The sequence below is a fragment of the Acinonyx jubatus genome, chromosome B1, assembly GCF_027475565.1.
Source record: "Acinonyx jubatus isolate Ajub_Pintada_27869175 chromosome B1, VMU_Ajub_asm_v1.0, whole genome shotgun sequence".
NCBI classification, from domain to species: domain Eukaryota; kingdom Metazoa; phylum Chordata; class Mammalia; order Carnivora; family Felidae; genus Acinonyx; species Acinonyx jubatus.
Genome location: NC_069382.1, coordinates 167,695,044 through 167,717,170, shown reverse-complemented (window position 1 = coordinate 167,717,170; position 22,127 = coordinate 167,695,044). Strand labels below are relative to the sequence as shown.

At 42.6% G+C, this 22,127-nt stretch overlaps 1 protein-coding gene across 13 annotated transcripts in view; it reads right to left on the bottom strand.

Annotated features, from left to right (window-relative positions):
• APBB2 (amyloid beta precursor protein binding family B member 2) overlaps positions 1–22,127 on the bottom strand; it is a 377,264-nt gene that overhangs the window by 151,424 nt on the left and 203,713 nt on the right. The window lies entirely within an intron of this gene.

Genomic DNA, 22,127 nt, shown 5'->3' with positions numbered 1-22,127 from the left:
AGAAAAATGTTCTAATTCAGGACAATAATGGGAAACAAAGAAAGTGGCTCATTAAAGTCACTGAGCTCCAGGTTAACGGGGGTACTTGAAACTCATCTTGAAAGAAAACTAAGAGACACATAGGAAAAGAAGCGATGGAAAGGGCCACTAACTCCCAGCCTGGCCCCAGGACCCTGGGGAAGCCTTTCCCACTGAGACTGTTTTCTCTTCTGCACAAGGAGTAAGGTAACTGGATGGGCTCTGGGGTTTTCTAGCACTCTGTGATTTCAAATTCTGGAAGGAAAGGCTAGATATTTTATTCTGCTTAACAATACTTCTCAAAAAAAAGTAGCAGGTTAGAATCTATATCATTAGAGATCCCTAGATTTAATAGTAATATTTTCATATAGTTTCTAACAAATTAACAGTTAAGATGTGGTGCCCAACAAACAATAAACAATCTTTGGAAAGGTGGTAGGCAGAGTTCTTAGATGGTCCTGGGGTGGCTTACTCGGTTAAGCATCCTAGGCAGCCTTGATTCTGGCTCAGGTCATGATCTCACTGTTTGTGCGATTGAGCCCCACACTGGGGGCTCTTCTGCCCTGACAGTGCTGAGCCTGCTTGGGATTCTCTCTCTCCCTCTGCCCCTCCTCCGTTCATGCACTCTCTTTCTCTGTTTCTCTCAAAAAATAAAAACAAATAAACTTAAAAAAAAAAAAAAAGAATTCGTAGATGGTCCCAAGATTCCTGCCTCCTGATGTACACACTCCGAACAGTTTCCTCCTGTGTGTATAGGCAAGACCGAGGAATAAGATGGGCTATCACTCTGTCACACTGTAAGGTGAAGCGATTTTGTAGATTTCATTAAGGTCCCTAATCAGTTAACTCTGGGTCAACTACAAGGGAGTTTCTCCTGGATGGGCCTAACCTCATCAGGTGAGCCCTTAAAGGATATAAGTAGCAGCAGATGCTGGTCTTGAAGAAGTAAGCTGCCACATGTAAAAGGAGGGGACACAGGGCAAGGGCCCATGGACGGTCTCTAGAGCTGACAATGGTCCGGGCCAAAAGCTAGCAAGAAAATGAGGATGTGGGTCAGACAGTACAAGGAAATAAACTCTGACAATAACCAGTGGGCTTCAGAGAGGACCCCGAGCCCCAGATGGGATCTCAGCCCCCGCTGACACTTTGCCTTCTGCCCCTGAGGCTCTTAGCAGAGGACCAACCTAACCCATACTCAGAATCCAGGTCCACAGTAACTATGGATGTTGTTTTCAACCGCTGCACTTGTGGCAATTTGTTACTCAGCGAGAGAAAACTAACATAGGACACCAAGATTTTTTGGAACAACAGCAGGGGGCTCTTTCCCCTTTCACCACCAGCTAGACCTTTCTCCACCTTCTCTAGTCCACAATGCCGTGGACATTGCTCTGCCTCCTGAGGACTTTTTTCCTTCTGCATTCGTTATGGATTCACTTACTCTTCTACAGCCCAGGCCTAAGAGAGCAGCAGCCATGCCACTGTGGGCCTGAGGTAAATGACAGAATGTCCACACATGATCCATGAAGGGAAATAGCACAGCCAACGAGTAGCCAATAAAGTATGACCATTGAGCTCAAATACATGTAATACCTCAGAGGGAAAAATCCACGACAGTATCAAAGACAGTAGAAATTATAGCCCTTAAGTTAGCTCCCTTGCCCGTTTTGTGTCATCTAGTAGACTGTGTTTATGGTCTTACAGCTTTATAGCTGCATATGGGCACAAAATAAAATTTACATTGTGTAGCTTTGGAGACAAGGACAAAAAAGGCGGTAAGAAGTATCCAAAACTTGCTGTTTCTCAAACTCGGACTTTTTCTCAAGGCTATTTGCTCCCAATCTCTTCTCCTGACTAGGAGAGGTCTCAGATCTGATTCCCCAGGAGGATGAGGGGACTCCCTGAGTTGAATTCACTTAGGGAAGCTTGCTGACAATGGAGATTCCTGGGCTTCAGCTAAGACCCTACCCAACCAGAATCCCTGGGCCTCAGCTATGATCCTACCCAAGCAGAACCTCTATGGGGGGGGGGGGGGGGGGCAAGGGAATGGGCACTTGTTAACACTAAGTTTGCACAGTAAATTTGCAAACCAAGAACGTAACTTGGCCAACAACATCTTCTTACAGATGAGGAATGTGAGCTCACACAATCTGCTTATAGAGACACAGCCAGCAAGAAGAGAGCTAGAACTGGAATCCAGCATGTGTAACGCACTGACACCGACCAGGAAGCTGGAAATGAATCAGTGTTTGTGTTTTCCACACTAATATTCTCCCCCATTAGTATACATAATTAAGCATTGAAGATAAAATGACTTTGTAGTGACAGAAATATGTAAACACATTAGGGAAAAAAATTCCATTTTACCAAAGTCTGTGATTAGTTAGCATCTTACGGTTAGGGCAAAATTTGATGGTACACTAAGTTATCACTGGGATGGCTTGTGAGGAAGGTCCCTCGTTATCGTCCCTTTCCAACCACCTGCCAGCTGCAAATGATGAGTGTCCATCTGGCTGCAGGTGTGGTCCCTGCTCCCTGCAGACAAGGAGGCCACCATGAATGTGCATGGGCCAGCCCCACTCTGCCTTAAAATAAGCCCTCAATTTCACTCAATTTCCAACAAACCCCTATTGTTGTAGGCTAAAGCATGTCCCTTCATATAATGAAATAGTAACCCCCCCAGTTCCTTAGGGAACTGTACTTGGAGACAGGGCCTTTAGGGAGGTGACTAAGGTTACAAGAGGCCTTTGCAGGGAGGTCCTAATCCAACAGGGCTGGAGTCCTGCTGAGGAGGGACACAGGTGTGCCTGCACTGGGGAAACACCATGTGAGGAGGAAACAAGTGGGTGGCTACCTGCAAGCCAAGAAGAGAGGCCCTAGAAGAAACCAAGCCTGCTGGCACCTTGATCTTGGACTTCCAGCCTCCAGAACTATGAGAAAATAAATTCCTGCTGTTTCAGCTGCCCAGTCTGAGGTATTTTGTTCTGACACCCCTAGCAAACTAATACACCTATCTATAGTAGTAATTCTCACAAAATACAAAACCCCTTGTGTGACAGCCAGTTAATACTACATTAGAAATTTTTTTTTTTAATGTTTGTTCTTGAAAGAGACAGAGACAGAGCACGAGCTGGGGAGGGGCAGAGAGAGAGGGAGACACAGAATCTGAAGCAGGCTCCAGGCTCTGAGCTGGCAGCACAGAGCCCGACGCGGGGCTCAAACTCACAGACCATAAAATTATGACTTGAGCCAAAGTCGGACATTCAACTGACTGAGCCACCCAGGCACCCCAATAAATTACATTTTTGAGATTGCATTCTAGCCACCCTTCTCTTCAGACAAGGTTGATTATAAGCAAACCTCCCCTCCTGTTTTCAAGATTAGAAAATATTCATTTATTCAATGAATTAAAAACATATTTTCCCTGCAAGTATTCAAATGTGAGTGAATTTCTCTGGTCATGAAGTAACCAAGAATCAACAAAAATAATGCATATAGGTCACTTCTGCTCATCCCCTATAAAATAAATCTTAATTTAATTTTGTAAGTTTATTTGAGGTGGGGGGGTTGGCACAAGCAGGGGAAGGTCAAAGAAAGAAAGAGAATTCCAAGCAGGCTCTGTGCTTGTCAGTGCACAGCCTGACCCGGGGCTTGAACCCACGAACTGTGAGATCATGACCTGAGCAGAAATCAAGAGTCAGACACTTAACCGACTGGGCCACCTGGGCATCCCAATAAATCTTCATTTTAAACAATTAAACCTAAATATACACAGGAGATCAATTCAACAGAGAAAAAAGTAAAACTACTCTCCCTCTGCCCCAGCACAAACTTCAGGAACCTTTGTGAAAAAAACACAAAGACTGGAGCAAAACCATGTGGGCAGGTTTCCTTCCTGCTTGGACCCCACCAGGACACTGACCATCAGGGATGTCCTCCTCCTCTTTTGCAGACATGAAACATCAAAGTTCCCAAAGTCCTTCCACTTATTCAAATGCAGCAAATATAAAAGTGACAAACTGTCCCCCTTTTGGAACCCACAGGTAACAGGTCCCTGACATGTACCTGGGCTTTATCCTCCCTAGGGAACTGGAAATGCCCCTTGCCATGCCTTTCTAGAGGGACTCCCCACAAAGGCCGGAGAAGACAGGATCGAAGCAGACAAGGGAGACACATTACCAATATTCGGCGGTGCAAAAATGGTAACAGTGATTCATACTTACTGAGCACTCACCATGAGCCAGGCACGGTTCTAAGCACTTTCTGTAAATTACTCATTTAATTCTCAACCCTCCCCGTTTTCACAGACCAGGAAAATGAGGAACAGAGAGGTTAAGTGGCTTGCCTAAGGTCACACCGTTAATAATGGGTGGTGCTGGCATTCAACCCCAGGCAGCCTGTGTTTTGAGGCTTGTGCTTTTAGCCATGACACTATTTGCTCTCTCCTAAGAACTGATACTAAAGCAAAGATGATTTAAAAAGCATTCTTTCCGTAATCTACCCACCCATCCAGGTCTTGGAAAGTAGTTTCTGGGAAAAAGAATGAAACACACTATTAATTTAAATGTAAAATACTGAGAACTAGCAAACATTTTGCAGTCTCTTTCCTATCATTCTAGGAGGTAGGTAAATATTGCTTCTCTCAGTCATGGGCAGGAGATAAAGATGACTTAGTACAATGTCACAACAAGTCCAAATCCTTAACTCCAGGATCTTGTTTACTCTGATTTTTTGATCCGTGAATCAGGAAGCCTCGTGGGAGAAGAAAAAAAAAAGAGTATGTTCTTATCTGCAACACTATTGGTGAGTTCACTGGTTAATTAAATGGTCCAAAGAATGTCCTGGATCAGCAACCATCTGGCTAAAATGCTAGAGGTGGACTATTCCACAGGTTCATAAGTTGATCTTGACCCCGGGAGGCAAAAGAAGGCAGCAGTGCATAACTACCAGTGCAAGGGGTCGCTGGGTAAGGTTGAAAAATCGATGGCTCGTCAGTCTCTATGAACCTCAGACACAAGCAGCCTTTCTCAGTAGTACTAGGACAGGAGTCCTGCATGAAGCCCATTGGGGGCCAACCTCATAGGAAGCTGGCCCATCTCAAGATCTTCAGCACCTGTGTTGTCTTATAAAAGTGCGTGTAGGGGCACCCGGGTGGCTCAGTCGGCTGAGCGTCTGACTTCGGCTCAGGTCAGGATCTCACCGTTGGTGAGTTCGAGCCCCGCGTCGGGCTCTGTGCTGACAGCTCAGAGCCTGGAGCCCGCTTCAGATTCTGTGTCTCCCCCTCTCTCTGCCCCTCCCCTGCTCATGCTCTGTGTCTGTCTCAAAAATAAATAAAAAACATTTAAAAAACTTTTTTCAAAAGTGCGTGCAAATGAGCCTAGAACTGGTTATGTCTGAATGACTTCAGACCTATCTTTCTTCCTTTTTGGATTCACTTCTGAGATAACGGAGGGCAAAAGTTGATTAGGTAAAAGAAGCATGGATTTGGAGATTCTGAAATAAAGTATGTTGTCACTGGCCAAATGAACTCTTCCACCAAGGATGCCAAGGGCTGAGCTGCTGGTTGATGGTGGGAGGCAAGGAGGGAGGGTTTCCTTACACCCCCACTCAAGAGCAGCTTCCTCTGTAAAAATAGTCCAGGTCAGAAATGGTCATTTGGTTCATTGTGCAGTAATGTGTTCTAGTGCCATCCAGGCCCCTGGCATCCCAAGAGCTGGGACCACTGCTAACAAGCAGCAAAGAGTCAGAGAAAATCTGCTCCAAGAAATCTGAAATTCATTAAAAAAAAAATTTAAAAAAAAAATATGGGGCACCTGGGTGGCTCAGTCGGTTAAGCGACCGACTTCGGCTCAGGTCATGATCTCACAGTTCGTGAGTTCAAGCCCCGCGTTGGGCTTTGTGCTGACAGCTCGGAGCCTGGAGCCTGCTTCAGATTCTGTGTCTCCCTCTCTCTCTGCTCCTCCTCTGCTCGTGCTCTGTCTCTGAATAATAAATAAACGTTAAAAAAAAATTAAAAAAAATAAAAAGAAATCTAAAATTCAGTGTGTTGCTTATTTTATTTATTTATTTGTTGGGTAAAGAATAGTTTGCCATAAAGATGTTGACATAATGCAGTATTCATATTATGGGGAGTACATGAAATAATACAATACACCTTACTAGATTTTTTTATGGTCAGCAATGGACTTTTTAAAAAATGTTTATTTCTTTTTTTGGTGGGGGGGTAGTGGAGGGGCAGAGAGAGAGGGAGGCAGAGGATCCAAAGCAGACTCCTCACTATCAGCACAGAACCCGATTCGGGGCTCGAACGCATGAACCGTTGAGACCATGACCTGAGCCAAAGTCAGACACTTAACCAACTGAGCTACCCAGGTGCCCCTACTAGATTTTTTAAGTAGGCTTCATGCCCAGCATGGAGCCCAACACGTGGCTTGAACTCACGACCCTGAGATAAAGACCTGAACTGAGACCAAGAGTCGGATGCTCAACCGAGCCATCCAGAAGCCCCTAGTAGATTTTTTTTTTTAACTATACTCTCTTGATGAATATTGTATTTAATATTCTTGCCAGGACCTTTACACAAGGAAACAGACATTCATGAGCCCACTGTTCATCGTGGCTTTGATTATAACAGTACACTCTGGGCAGAGGTATCTGTCAAAAATTCCTTACCTTGATAACTACTCTAGAAAAATACTTGGACGTAGTCATGAGATGTCTATGAATGTTCACAGAAGCTAGTTTGTTATAAGGAAAAGAAGAAACAACCTAAAGGCCCAGCAGCAAGGAACAGTAAAAGAAATACAGTATACCTATGTTCTAGATTATTATGCAGCAGAACCCAGGAGGTTTTGAACTAATCCCAGCTCCACCACACATTTGACAGATGCCCCTTCCGAGGTTTACTGCTACAAACAAGGCTGTGACGAACAGTGGTTCATGGATGGCTGTTTCCCTGCTTAAGGGTCTGGCTCTCTGACCTTACCGAAACTCTGTAACCTCTCAGGGACTCCACTTCCTGATACTGTAAAATGCAGAGAGTAACAGTAGTCCTTAGAAGAGGCTCATGTGAGGTTTATAAGCAAAGTGCTAACACTGCCTGGCAAGAAGTAAGGGCCATAGAAATGTTAGCGATTAGTAGTATTATCCCCAAAACATGCCTCGTGTGTGTATAGAAAAAACTACACATAGCTTATTCCATTTACCAATGAAACCTTGGATTGTGAGTAACTTGTCCGATGAGTGTTCCACAAGACGAGCAAGCATTTCTGATCAATTTTACCTTGATAAACGAGCGATGTCTTGCAATACGAGTAGTACATGATGCCAAAAGCCACATGATCACAACTGAGCCAAAGGTTCTTGAAATTCACTTTGATATATGAGTGCTTTGGATTACAAGCATGTTTCCGGAACCCATTATGCTCACAAACCAAGGTGGTACTCGTATGTAAAATAAAACCAACAAACTACAACCACATCCTTCCTCCCTGCCACTCAAGGTTCTTCTCTCTGAGGAAGAGACAAGGTGAAACAGGTAATGGGAATGGGAGGGAATTCTGACTTGTAAGCCTATTCCTCAGAACTGTCTGAATCTTCTCAAACCTGAATCATCTACACTGGCTTTCTCCAAGTTCTTCCCTCCTACTCACTCCTACTGCGACATCAAACGGCATCTACTCACATCACATCTCCATAATTACTCTCTTCTAGTCACTAATAACCTCTTGACGGTAAACTCAAGATACATTTTTCAATTCTCATTTTACTTCACTTCTGAATGTCTTTCAACACCACTGACAACACTCTTCCTCAAATGGCTTCCACGAAACCCCCTTCTCCCGGTTATTCTGTGACCTCTCTCACCAGTCCTCAATGTCCTCGACCATTTCCTGCCCTCACTCTGGGCCTTCTGTGTTGAAGGCTGATTCCTGGGCCCTTCCTCTACCCACCTGATTCAACTTCTAGGCAACCTCATCAGTGCCCAAGCTCCAGCTACAACCTCTAGGAATGTGCCTCTCACACTTACACCCACTCCAGATCATTCCTCTGAGTCCCTGACAACATCAACTGCCCACCTGGCATCACCACTGGGATACTTTAAACTCACCATGTGAAGGTCTGGCTTCCTGCTCCCATCATTCCCATCTCAACCATCCGGGGATGGACCACATACTTAGGGCTCCTCCTGACAAATCCCTCTTTCTCATACCTCTAAATCTAACCCTACAATAGTTACTGTATCTGTCTTGCATCCATCTTCTTCCCTTCCCCCATCTCTACTATTGCCTTCTTCAGGCTAATCCAATCTCTCATCTGCAATTGCCTCCTATCCAGCCTGTGGCTTTTACTCATCTCCCTCTCAGAGCTTCTTAGCCCACGGTCCATGGACTCCCAAAGATTCTTGTGGCTAGAATTCAGACGGCCCATGAACTTGGGGGTGGGGGGATAGGACACCTTTACTTGCATTAATCTCAAGCTGAAATTCAGCATTTCACTCAATCATGAATGTTAGCAACAAACCATACTAGTATTAGGAGAACACTAATACTTCAAATACTACTGTGATGATGCCACTAAGAGAAATCAGGTATTTTCACTTCACATGACAGGTGTCAGATATATTGTTTACTGTCATCACTCCTTTGAAATTACAGCAGCTATTAGACTCCCCACTAAATCTTATTGTTTAATGTGTTAAGAAAGAAGAACACATACCACTACATCACATATGTGAGTTTAATATTTTGGCTACTGCATTTCAATATAATTGGTTTCCTTTGTTATCCTATGTGTTTTATTTTGCAGATTCAAAAACATTACCCTTAGAAGGTGTCTCCTAGGCTTCATCAGACAGCCAAAGAGGTCAATGGCACATTAAAGGTCAAGAATTTCCACTAGCTAATTTTTCATGCCACAGTCACAGCTATTTTCTCAAAACACAAATCAGATGTCACCCTCACAAGGCTTCTCACTGTCTGGCTATTTAAGACCACAGTACTTAACAATCTGGTCCTTGCCCAGCTCTCTAGCTTCACCTGGTGCCACACGACCCCTTGTTCTTAAAGTAGTACCTACACTGACCATCTCTCAGCAATCCAAGCTTCCCAACCCTCCACCCCGACCTCAGGACTTTGTTCATGCTCTTCTCTGCCCACTCATCCCTACCTCTACCTGTTGACAGAGCTAACCCTTCTCCAATCTTCACACCTTCTTGTAAACATCATCTCCTCAGGGAGGTCCTCCCAGGACCCCAAGGCCATCCCTTACCTTGGCTTTACACTCAGAACTTCTAGAACTTTCTCCCCATAGCACTTTTCACGATTGATAATCAACTCTCTTCTGTGGATGTATCAGCTCCTTGAGGCAGGAACCATAAGTGCTTTAGATCTATTCTACTGCTGACTCATGCTAGAAAATTGGCAAACATTTGTCAAATTAATAAGTTGAAGGAAAAAGAAAATAATCTAAATGTCCGACAATGGAACTAACTAAATAAATTACAGTATTATACACCTAAGTTACTGGACAACCATTGAAAATTGTGTATTAAAAAATTTTTTTTAAAGAAAAAAAGGGGGGGGGGAATACCTGGGTGGCTCAGTCGGTTGAGCATCTGGCTTTGGCTCAGGTCACGGTCTCACGGTTTGTGAGTTCGAGCCCCGCGTTGGGCTCTGTGCTGACAGCTCGGAGCCTGGAGCCTGTTTCAGATTCTGTGTCTCCCTCTGTCTCTGCTCCTCCCCTGCTTGTGCTCTGTCTTCTCTCTCTCAAAGATAAATAAACGTTAAAAAAAAAATAACAAAATAAAAATATTGTGTAATACAAGTACATTTGCTGACTTGAAAATGTACTGATATATCTCATATTTAATGTAATACTAAGTAAAAAGGGTAAGTTAACCACGTACATGTTCAGCAATTTCCTTTTTAGTAAGAAGAGAAAAATAGATGTATATACATATGAAGGCACAGAGACAGTGCGATAGAACAAAGCCTGAAAGGATATTCATAAAATACGTAACAGTTCTTATCTCTGGGCAGCAGCGCAGGAGAAGATTTAGAATTGTCTATTTATGTCTACCTCTGCTGCCCAGCCTTGTCTTCAATGAACATGCCTTGATTTGTGCAGTTAACAAATTAGTAAAATTTTCAAACTATCTGCTTAAGTTAATAATTTTCGAAAAGTAATTGAACAACCCGAGGTAAGCTATGTTTAACAGAGTTAACCCAGGTCTATTCCAGCAGGATTAATCCTAGAAGATAGAGGCTACATGAGAAACTATAGAACCAAGAATACACCTGACAGTGAGCACGACGTCAATTGTAAGGTAATGGTGAGTACTGATTTCATTACCTGGTAAAATCCCCTTTAGTTACACTGAACTTCAGGTTCAATGCATTGACTTATCCACAAGCCATAATACAGGAGAAGATAAAAATCATGGCAATTTTAGTCACTATTAAGGGCAGATTTCTTATGAGAGATGCTAAAATTAAAGTAGTATTTTTTCATTCTGTTACAGTTTAACCACATTAAATCTCTAAGTATGAACACAATAAAAAGATAATGCTCCAAAATTAATTAATTTGAGTTAGAGTGAAGCTGGTGGAAAAGATGAACACCAGTAGTTTCTGGCATGTTGAGCAAAGTAACACTTCTGATAGAAGTCAAACTGTGTGAGCAGAGCACCCCTGGTAACAATTGCAAGTCTTCACATCCCGTTTATACTCCATCAGAGTAAAACGTGACTGCCCTGCGCTCAATCATTTGGCTGGGATGAACTCACTTGCTGAGTCATGATATCTTGAGTATGACGTTTCTACTTGAATAACTTAATAGGTTGTCCCAGAGAAGAAATTAGTGACACATGAAGGAGAAAACAGAAGTCTTGTAACGGACTCTAGTTCTCTTTGAAAGCTTTCAAGTTCCACAGATCACAATTTCCAAACTTTACTTGGACCATGGGATAGCCAAGGGACAGCCAAGAACTTGAATTTGAGATGACTCTTTTCGAGCTACTAGATCAATTCAAAACTGCTCATTTCTTCCTTTTACGGCCCCCCTCCCCCTCCACCTGCCAGCCTAACAAAATAATAAAGTAAAAAATAGACTCCCAAAGAAATCCAGAAGCAAACTATCACCGACGAAATTAACTGGGGGTAATAAGAGATGACTTATAATCTCTCGCTGTGACAGTGCAGTCTGCTACCAGCTTCTTCTAGGTTCTTGAGCTACATTTCTCAACAGTTTTCTATCCTTCTTCACATGCCTCCAAATCAACCCCCTATTTGAAGCAAGGCAAATGGTTTTGTGCATAAACAAGAATTTAGTTAATTAGCCTAGGTAGTATCAGACTCTGTGCAGAACGAAACCATCTCTCCCATGCACATCTGCCTGGCCATCATGTTCCTGAGGCTCCACACAAAAACAGCATCGATCTTCCTTGTCCAGATGAACTGAGAACAAAGCCGCTGGGAAAGATGCATCCACCACTGAACTGCCTCCAGTGTAAAACATACTGATCCAAGAGGTGCCTGGGTGGTAGTCGGTTAGGTGCTCAACTTCGGCTCAGGTCGTGATCTTGCGGTTTGAGTTCGAGCCCCGCATCAGGCTCTGTGCTGACGGGCTCGGAGCCTGGAGCCTGCTTCAGATTCTGGGTCTCCCTCTCTCTTCCCCTCCCCTGCTCATGCTGGGTGTCTCTCTGTCTCTCAATAATAAATAAAAACATTTAAAAATTTTTTATAAAAATAAATAAAAGATACTGATGCGAGATCTGACTTATTCCAATCAGGAGACTGAGATCGAGACACAGCACCTTTGGGCCATGAATCTACTGTATTAATCCACCGCCCATGACTGATAGCAACCAACCACCTAAACAGCAAAAACCTCTCACACACATCCCTCTCCCGTCCCGCCCCACCCCACTCTTTCAAGCACAAAATAAACCACACAAAAAGATCTTTGCTGTAAGCTGTTTAGACATACAGGGAGGGGAGAAAAGAGCAAATAATGGAAAATTAAAAGACAAATTTAGGAGACACAAATTCTTCCCCAGGTTCTTAACCTTCAGCACACCACAGGAGCACAGCAGGAATGGCAGAAATTGATTTTGTGAAAGGCTATTAAAGAGAGTGCTGTTCTCATCAGAAAGTCCCTCCCCTTTTTAACCATGATCAATAATTTAAAGCAATGCCAAAAATCACATCGGTCAAAATGACCAAGAAAACTTTTGTGTTTTTTTGCACAGGACAGGAGTAAAATTAAATCCATGTCTGCTAAGACATTATCACTCTTAAGAGATTAGGTAAAAACTAACAGCTTTTCCACAGTTTGCCAGTATACACTTGAGAAGAAAAACTCAATGTTAAACAACATGATACCAAGCATATGTATCAAAAGAATAATAAGCTTATCCTTTTTATTACTCAGATATTTGTTTGCTGTCAAAGTTTAAAAGATCAATTTAGAACCTGACAGGCATAAAACATACTTCAGAACTTGATGATATAATGGTAAAAAGTTGTTTTCTTCCTCAGCTCAGCAAACTTCCTAATCTAAAGTTACAAAACAATCAGCAGGAAGCTTTGATGGTTTGATTATAAATTATACTGAACCAATTCTCTGTTTTAATGTGCCTTGTTCTCTTTAGGTAATGATTTGTACCCTAAGGGATAAGAAGGTCTATTTAATATTTCATAGGACTTTTTTTTTTTTTTTTTTAGATTTGACATTTCAACCCAATGACTAATTCTTTGAAATGTATTTAAAATTAGATAGTCATCTTTTCTCAAAATGAAGGATTGAACATAGTCTCTGTGTGTATAATTTATAACAAGGGCATGAAAATTCCCATGATGTTTCTGGTTGGTGATCACAAAACAGAAAAAGCTGAAGAATCACCATGTCTGTGATCGCCCTGTTTCTGGAACTCTTTATCAAGAATGATTCTGTGAGCCATCAAACATTTCTCCAAGAACCTAGTGGATTCATCCCAGGCATGTGCTGAATGACCATCTCTCTAGGATGTAACACAAGGGAATTAGAAAGGAATTAGAGTATACAGAATCTAAGGTCCCTTCAAATTCCATGGTCCTGTGGTCCTTCCACCGCATTAAAATGAGATTTTACATTCAAACATTAGCATTCGTCAGACAAAATCAATCTTTTCAAACCTGTTTCCAACTCTGAAAAACATGAGTAATTACATCCAGGGATATTTTGTGAATTGAATGAGATAATGGATGTGAACAGATTGTTCATATAGTGGGCAAGAAACAAATGGTCATCATGACTAAGTGACGGTGCCCCAAAGGTGACTCAAAGCCAATCGTGACACAAGAATTTCAAAGCCATATTACCCTAGTCACACAATCCCAACACCCGCACAATCAGACTTGCCCCAGGATGTCTTGTTCACATTGCACTTGTGCCGAAAGCCCTTATTTCAAAACACACTATACTCGAATGCACATGATTAAAATTTCATTCTTATCAACAACCACTCTTTTGTTTTAAAATGCCAGAGGCTAGGACATGGTACATATACAAGTAATATTAATGTAACAGACACGAAATACATGAAGGAGTTTCTTCTGCCGTCCAAAGTCTTTTTCTCGAGTTTTCGTTGTTCATGTAGTGAAAAACATGCGGATTCTTCGGTGGAGTAGAGAAAACAGAGAAGGTTGAAAAACGCGGCCTACTTTTCCACCTCATTTATTGACACACAACATTAACAGTCAGGTGATCATTATTACTTGCTTGGACTCTCAAAAGAGGCAGCTATCCCATGATGCCTTGCCTCTTCCTGTACTTTTCAGGGGTCTGAGCAGAAGGAAAGCCAAATTCAGCTCAGACAGGAGGCTTTCTCCCCTCAACCATTCACTGATGCACAGCAGAATGGACATGAAAAAAATGTTTTCCCGGGGTGGATGCTTCTCTGCAGAAAGGGTTCATTTCCTGGAAGCAAAACCAAAATCTTTGCATCTAGAATCCACGCTTCCAAAGACTATGCTCTTTCTTTCATCGCTTAGCTCTTACATAAACAATGTGCTCGGATGAGCTCAGTGGAAATCAATAAAACACAAGAGTTTTTAATTTCCCTTGAGGAGACTAGAAAGTGCATTTTTTTCCAAAGCCATCCTAAATGTGTCAGTTTTTCAAACTAGCTATACATTTACTTGGTTTGTTAATTTGCTTGTTTGCTTCTTTATTGTCTAATTTCTGTAATAAACAATTTATAGGGACTTACAGAAGTACAAGCATCACACCAACAGTTATAAAACCTCCTACTGCATTCTGGTCTCAGTTTAACTGAGCTTTAAAGTGAGAACTTTATCTGAAGGGGGCTCCAGGGCTGGTGTCACAGACGCCACATTCACAAATTAAATATCAGCAACTAGACTTTCAAATACAATGGCAACAAAGATAACAATCATTGGGTATTCATGAAGAGCAAATCCTGGCCTCAAAGAGATCTTCAGTGGACTGTTGAAGGGGGAAAGAAAAGAAGAAATGAAAGAACACATACAAAAGGCTAAAACCATGTCATCAAAGAAGAGGTCCAAAAGATGGACCTGACATCCTTATTACTGCTCCGGAAACAGATTCTTTCCCATTAATTTTCCCATTTTCACATACTGGAATTTCATTCACCTCTTCAGGAATTAAGAGAGACAGAGAGGAAGAGGGAGAGGGAGAGGGAGAGAGGGAGGAAGGAAGGGAGGGAGGGAGGAAGGGAGGAAGGAAGGGAGGGAGGAAGGGAAAGAGAGGAGAGGAGAGGAGAGGAGAGGGGAGGAAGAAAAAAAGGACATGGACTCTGAAATGAGACAGACCTTGGGTGAATCCTGATCCTTTGGGCTGCTTAGTCATGTAACTTGAGCCATGATCCTTATAGCTCTGAGTCTCAGCAAACTTATCTCTTTAAAAAAAGAAAGAAAGAAAATGCAGCATCCACCTTGTAGGACTGTGGTAAAGACTAAATTTCCTCATGCTGATACAGAGCCTAACACACAGCAGGCATTCAATAAAGGATGACAATTATCATTCCCACGAAGTAAGTATTGTCAATGATGTTTTGCAAATGAAGAGAGTGAACAGGGGTGGGGGGAGCAGAGAGAGAGAGAGAGAGAGAGAGAAAGAGAGAGAGAGAGAATCTTAAACAGGCTCCATGTTCAGCATGGAGCCCAACCCAGGGCTCGATCTCATGACTGTGAAATCATGATCTGTGCCGAAATCAAGAGCCAGAGGCTTTACTGGCTGAGCCACCCAGGTGCCCCAAGAGAGTGGATTTCTGAAAGGGTAATCAGTGGTTCTCGATCTTGGCTGCACAAAGGAACGATCTGAAGAGCTTTAAAAAACGATACCAGAGCGATAAATAAGTACTATTCTTACACAGACCAGTCAAATCAGAGTCTATGGTGGGAATACTGCAATGAATATAATTTTTTAAAGCTCTCCAAGAGATTATAACAAACAGCCAGAGTGAGAACCACAGCGTTGAATTCTTAGTCAAGGACAATGCTGCTTTTTTTCTTATGACCAATCATATGCTCATGTGCCATAGTTCTTGGGCCCACCTGCTACACCAGTAGTCAGTCCCAAAAGTAGGAGTAGTAACGTGGAAGCCACCCAAGTGTCCATCAGCAGATATATGGATCGGCAAAACGTGACATATACACACAGTGGGATATTATTCAGACTTAAAGAGGAAGGAAATTCCGATGCATGCCACCTGAAACCTGACATTATGCTAAGTGAAAAAAGCCGGTCACAAAAAGACATATGATTCCACTTACAGGAGGTACCCAGAGTAGTCAAAATCAGAGACAAAAGGTAGAATGGTGGTTGCCAGGGGTGGGGGTGGGGGCAGAGGTGGGAAAGGGAGATTGGGGAGTTATTGTTTAATGGGTTTAGAGTTTCAGTTTGGCAGCATGAAAAGAGTTTTAAGAATGGGTGGTAGTGATAGTCACTCAACAATATGCATGCACTTAATATAACTGAACAGCACACTTGAAAATGGCTAAGATGGTAAGTTTTGTGTTATGTGTGTTTTACCACAATTTAAAAAAAAATGGGAGTAGTACAATATGGTCCACTGGGATATGAAGGAAAGCATATTTCCTACTTCTACTTTTACTGTTAGTTTATCCATTTATTTCTCCTTTTGTATGTTGCATCTATGCACAGAATATATTAGTGTGTTGCAAATGTGGATGATTTATAAGGAAATACACACAGGATCTGGGTGTATCCTCGAATACCAGAAGGAACAAGGAAGAGTTCATGAAATGCCAGATTCCCTAGACAGAGATGTGGCTCCTAAGACCAGCCTTAGAAGGTGGACCCGAGAGAAAAGTTTATGGCCTGGGCCGGGGAGGGCGAGCGGGAGAAGGAGGACTTACAACACACAGGCAACTTTCCCAACGAAAGACATTCATTTGGCAGAGCAGGCTGGATCCATAAAATCGACTTTAATGCAAGTTCTATCTCGCTGGCTGTAAAATAAGACCAATGTTAACACCAAATCAGAGGAACCACCAATCGCTGGATTTTTTAGGAGACGAGACAAAATGAAAGTAGAGAAAGAAAGAGTATGGATTCCTGCCACGTGCCAGGAATATACTTTACATACATACATACATACATACATACATACACACTTTGCACATATCTCAGCACATGTACTTTCATATATTATTAGCTCTTTCAATCATCACAGAAATTTTATGAGGAAGGTGACCGAAGCCCATTTTATACATGAAGAAACTGAGACTTAGAGCTACTTAGTAACTTGCCAAGGGCACAGAGCAATGGAGCATATCTGGGATTTGAAACCTAGGTATACCTGACTCTACTCTTTTTCCACTGTGTCACTGGAATGCCATGCATCTAAGAAATACAATTTTGTCACCATGATCCAGTAAATACACATGTATTTATCCTGTTTCATAAAATAATACTTAACCTACAATTGTTTCATAAAATAATACTTTTTCATGTAAAACTGTTTCATAAAATAATACTTAACCTAAAATTGACAGACTATGCCTAGTTTCTTGCCCAACATCATGGCGACGCTCCAGCTGTATCAGGTGTCCAACCTGAGAAAAAGTGTTTTCCTACAAAAGAGCCAAAAGCAAGGCAAGGTTTCAAGGCTGATCATTTCTCATGAAAGTACTTGTGCCATAACCACTTTTTATCCAAAAGAAAGAAAAGAACTCTGCAAATGGCTCAGCATTTCATTAGCCTACCACTGCAAAGCTTTCAGACTTCCAGAAGGCTCTTGACAGAAATATGGCAAGCTCCCGGGGTGGGGGGTGGGGACGGGGGGGACGCTTTGCCATCATGCAGCAAGTTCGTGGTGGGTCCAAGTGCACCCATATGGGCAAAGTAATACAGATTAAACAGTGATTTATTTCATCCCAAACTATATCCATCGTTTTAAAACTGTGTTTCACCACGCTACTCCAAACTGTGTATGGCACCTTCTCTTCCACTTCTGCCAAGAAAAGCAAAGACTCTGGGATTCAGCTCCCGAAGGTTTAAATTGGGTTTATATGTTCCGTGGGGGCAGGTGGAGGCAAAGAGAAGCAAGAGAACCCTGAACAGTGAGGGGTGGGTGGGAGATTTAGTCCACTTGACTACACAGACTTCTGGTCATTTCAGACTGGGTTTCGGTTTTTAAATTTCTCCTTTTGCTCCCCAGTATTGATAAAAAAAAAAGTCCCCTGAAGAATGCCATGCATTTTGAAGCCTTCACACCTCTCCTGATGTAATCTATTCTACCCTTGACTAAGAATATAACGTACAAAATGCTTTAGATGAAATTATGGTAAATACTAAGTGATTCTGTTTATATTTTAAAAACATATGCAAGGAACACAGAAAAAAATACAGATGGAGTTCTAACTAGAACAACTTCCACCTGCTTCTTGGTCCTGAGCTGGAAGTGAGGTGATATTGTTTGCTTTTGGCAAAAGAGCAGACAGAAGAGGCAAAAAGTACACACAGGTTCCACTTTTTAACCCTGTCTTCCCAACTTGACACGGTTTCCAATTTACAGTTTTGAAAATCGTCCTTCCCTGATTCAGCTTATCCCCCAGTTTTCTAGGTTTCTTTCACAATCTGCAGAACACCAAAGGTGTCTGAGCATACTATTCATTTTACCTTCACAGAAGGCGAGCTGAGCCATCTTTTTTTTTATAATTTTTTTTTTTAAGTTTATTTATCCACTTTGAGAGAGAGAGGAGACAGCATGAGCAGGGAAGGAGCAGAGAGAGAGGGAGAGAGAGAATCTCAAGCAGGCTCCACATCATTAGCACAGAGCCCGATTCAGGGCTTGAACCCACGAACCATGAGATCATGACCTGAGCCGAAATCAGGAGCTGGACGCTTAACTGACTGAGCCCCCCAGGTGCCCCAAGCTGAGGCATCTCTTAAGAATCATCTGTGAGAATGTTCAGAATGGTCTGAAACTACAAGAAGAGTTCTTAATTGCTACAGGCTCCAGAAATTAAAGCGCTAGACGTCTTTTCTCTGGTTCGTGACCCTAAAATGGGATCTGTGGCATAAGCTTTGATGCCGCGTAAAGATTAAATGTTTAAAATCCCGGCTCTGACATTACTAAATGTGTAATTGGGCCAAACCACTTAACATCCTGCGTTTCCCCTCTGTAGAATGGGGTTAATGGTAGTACCTGCCTCATGGGGTGGTTGTGAGGATTAAATGAAGGAAAACGTGGGGAACACGCAATACGGTGGGGCGTGCAGTAAGGGCTCCTCAGAAATTTGATTTTACAAATATTTCCATGTAGGAAATTAACTCTCCCACTAAAGGAAAGGCACAGGAAAAGTAAAAGAGGGACTATGATTGTGTACACCAAATACTTCCAGATAAGCAGCAGAATAGACTAGAACGTGTAGATAAGGACACAATAGAGCAGAGACCATGCAAATGGAAGGCTATCCTGCTTTCCCTCCATCCCTGTAGAGTTTGGGTTGTTGGTCAGATCAGCCTTAACTGAAAGGGTGGAGAAGAGAGGGTGGATCCCAAGGGCATTGCCGTCCCCTCCCCTGGTCTGGAAACCAGGAGGTTGGTTCTGCTCCGGATATTTGGACTTGCCAGCCTCATGACAGGCTGACTTGCAGGGAGTCCCTGTGTCTCCACATCGCCATCCCACACCTCCTCCGACACATTTTCCAAGTCTCAGTTTATTCTCTTCCTCACTGCACGTTTATGAGGCATCCAAGAGTACTGCCCGGGAGACATCCAAAATCTTGTTTAATTTACAGCAGAAAATGACTCAATGGCTGTTAAAGTGAACTACCAGTCGGGTGAGGTTATTAGTTTTCATTCTCAAAAAGTTCTGAGCATTAACTGCAGAATGTCTTGGCAAAAGATGCTCTTCTCTTTAGAAGCTTTAGCCTTAATTGACAGTTTTTACTCCACTATTTTTAATATGAGTTTCTGTGTGTGTGTGTGTGTGTGTGTGTGTGTAGAGAGAGAGAGACAGACAGACAGGTGGAGTAAGAATGAGTTCTGATTTAGAGCACTGCACTGTCACTGGTAGGATCTTTAGAACTCTTCTTGCCCCTGCTAAAACCAAAACAAGGCAATGTGTTTTGTTCTATTTTTTATAGAAAAGGAATGTTTTACCCATTTTCATCAGGATTATGAATCCTGTTACATGTGGCCCAGATCACTATGGACTTTAGCAAGGACACAGCACTTTACACATTGCTGAAAGCCCCGACTAAAGCAGACCCTATGTCACAACTGGAGCCGCTTCTCAAACTGGTGTGTAAAGGAACCCTCTCAAGAGCTAGTTAAAATGCAGGCCCATGAGACCCACCCACTGGGTCTGACTCTGTAAGTCTCAGAGGAGGCCCAGGCATCTGCATCGTAAGGCATGTCTAGGAGATTCTGATGCAGGTAGACTGTGGGCCAGATCTAAGGAAAACAGCAACTTAATAGCTGCAATGAGATTTCTTCCAAGACTTCAAAACGAAGGCACTTAAGACTGTTCTTGGAGTTATACAACAATTGAATCAGCCAATGGATGAAAGCCAAGAAACAGGGTAAGAAGGAGGTACGATGGCTCCCAAACATAGCATGACTATCATTCTATGATATAGTAAGAAATATATATTTGGTCTCATTCTGGTTCCTGAAGAGCTCCTAACATGCTTATATTTCCCTGAGTGATGTAGGTCAGAGAGCATCTTTTGTTATTCATAATAAACCCCCATCTACCACAGCTGAGTTTATAATAATCAGATGATTTTAGATGGGACTCTAGATAACTTCAGCATGAGGGCCGGTTGTCAGAGAAGGACACCAGAGGGTTGAAACTCTCAGTCTCATCCTTCAGGGAGGGAAGAGGGGCTGTAAACTGAGTTACAGCCAATGGTCACTAATGGTGAGATCCGTGACAGATTGGTGAGCCAATCACCAATGGCCGGTGATTTCATCAATCATGCCCATGGATTGGAACTGCCATAAAAACCCTAAACAAAAGGGTCTGGAGAGTTTCTGGGTTGGTGAATAAATCCATGGGTCAACTACGTGGGGAAAGAAACTCCTGCACTCAGGACTCTTTCAGGTCTTACCCTACATACCTCTTCATCTGGCTGTCCATTTGTATCCTTTATAATTTATAATAAGCCAGTAAATGTAAAGTGTTCCCCCGAGTTCTATGAATCATGATAGTGAACTATCATTTGGAGGAGAGGGTACTGAAAACTGATTTGTAGTCAAGTTGGACAGAACTGTGGGTAACCTGTTGACCCACTACTTGTGATTGGCATCTGAAGTAGGGGGCAGTCTTATGGGACAGAGTCCTTAACCTCTGGGGTATGTGCTAACTCTGGGTAGTTAGGATCAGGACTGATGTCCAGCTGGTGTCTGCAGAGAACTGGAGAACCGTTTGGTGTGTAAACCCATACATTTAGTGTCAGAAGTGTTCTGAATAGGTAAACAACAGATCAGGGTGGTAGCAATGACTGATCTTTAACTCAGCAGAAAATATCACTGTACCGCAACAAAGAGTGTGCCAATCGGAAAACTAGGTAGCTTAGAAAAAGCAGATCACAGATTCAAATTCCAAAGAAGAGGTACTCTTGGCCAATGCACCCCTCAAGGATTCTAGGTCCCTGATAGCATCATCCTCAGGGGAAGTACAGGATGCATCAGGCTGTTTAAACATTTGATTTCCCTAACCTCCGCTTTGGTAGAACCATGTTCCCCAAGCAACCTTCTGCATATGCCTGGGTTTCCTGTCTCTCTAGAAGGAGGGAATGCCTAGTCATGAAATTTAGGGTAAATCAGGCCATGTGATAATGACTTCTGGTTGAGAAATAATACACTAGCACTGAGACTGTGCACTGGCTGTGTCATGTCAACAAATCCATTACCTGGGAGAGTGATCATTCTCATCACAAATTAATCAACTGATACTTTGTCTATAGTATTTTAGTCTCGTGAACTTGATTAATGAGCTCATCCCTAAGAAGCAGGATCTGCTTTTAAAGTCTGGTTTGCAGTCTGGCAGGTAGGTCCTAGGCCCAGGTCATGCATGCCCCAGGTAAAGTCTGTTGGGTGTCTTGTTTGGCAGAGGTAAGTGAAAAGCCCATGTCAATGTCAGCTTGTGAGTAGAAGAGTATGCTTGTCTTTCTAAATGTGGCCCTTTCTCTTTACTACAGATAAGTAAACTTTAGAGAAATGGAATGCACGTGTCAGATTTAAAACGGGACAAAAGAGCAGACTGGTTCCAACCATCATAACTGTGTCACTGGTGTTTTTAGGCAACCCTCTAATACCACCCAACCGGGTTAGGCCACCCATGTCCCCACTCCATCCTGACCCCATCACCCATCTAAAGTGACATATGGTTAGAACCACAACACATCAAAAGCTCATATAAAAGTCCCAGACACTATGGAAGAATTTGGTGTTGGAGTAGAGCCACACTTTTGCTTCAGGACATCACCCCCTGGCTATTTGCACGTTATCTCAAACTCACACATCCAAAATCAAAAACATCCTCCTCCTTCAAAACCTAGTTCCTGCTCCTAACTTCATTATTTCTGAAAACCCGCATTTTCTTAAGTCTT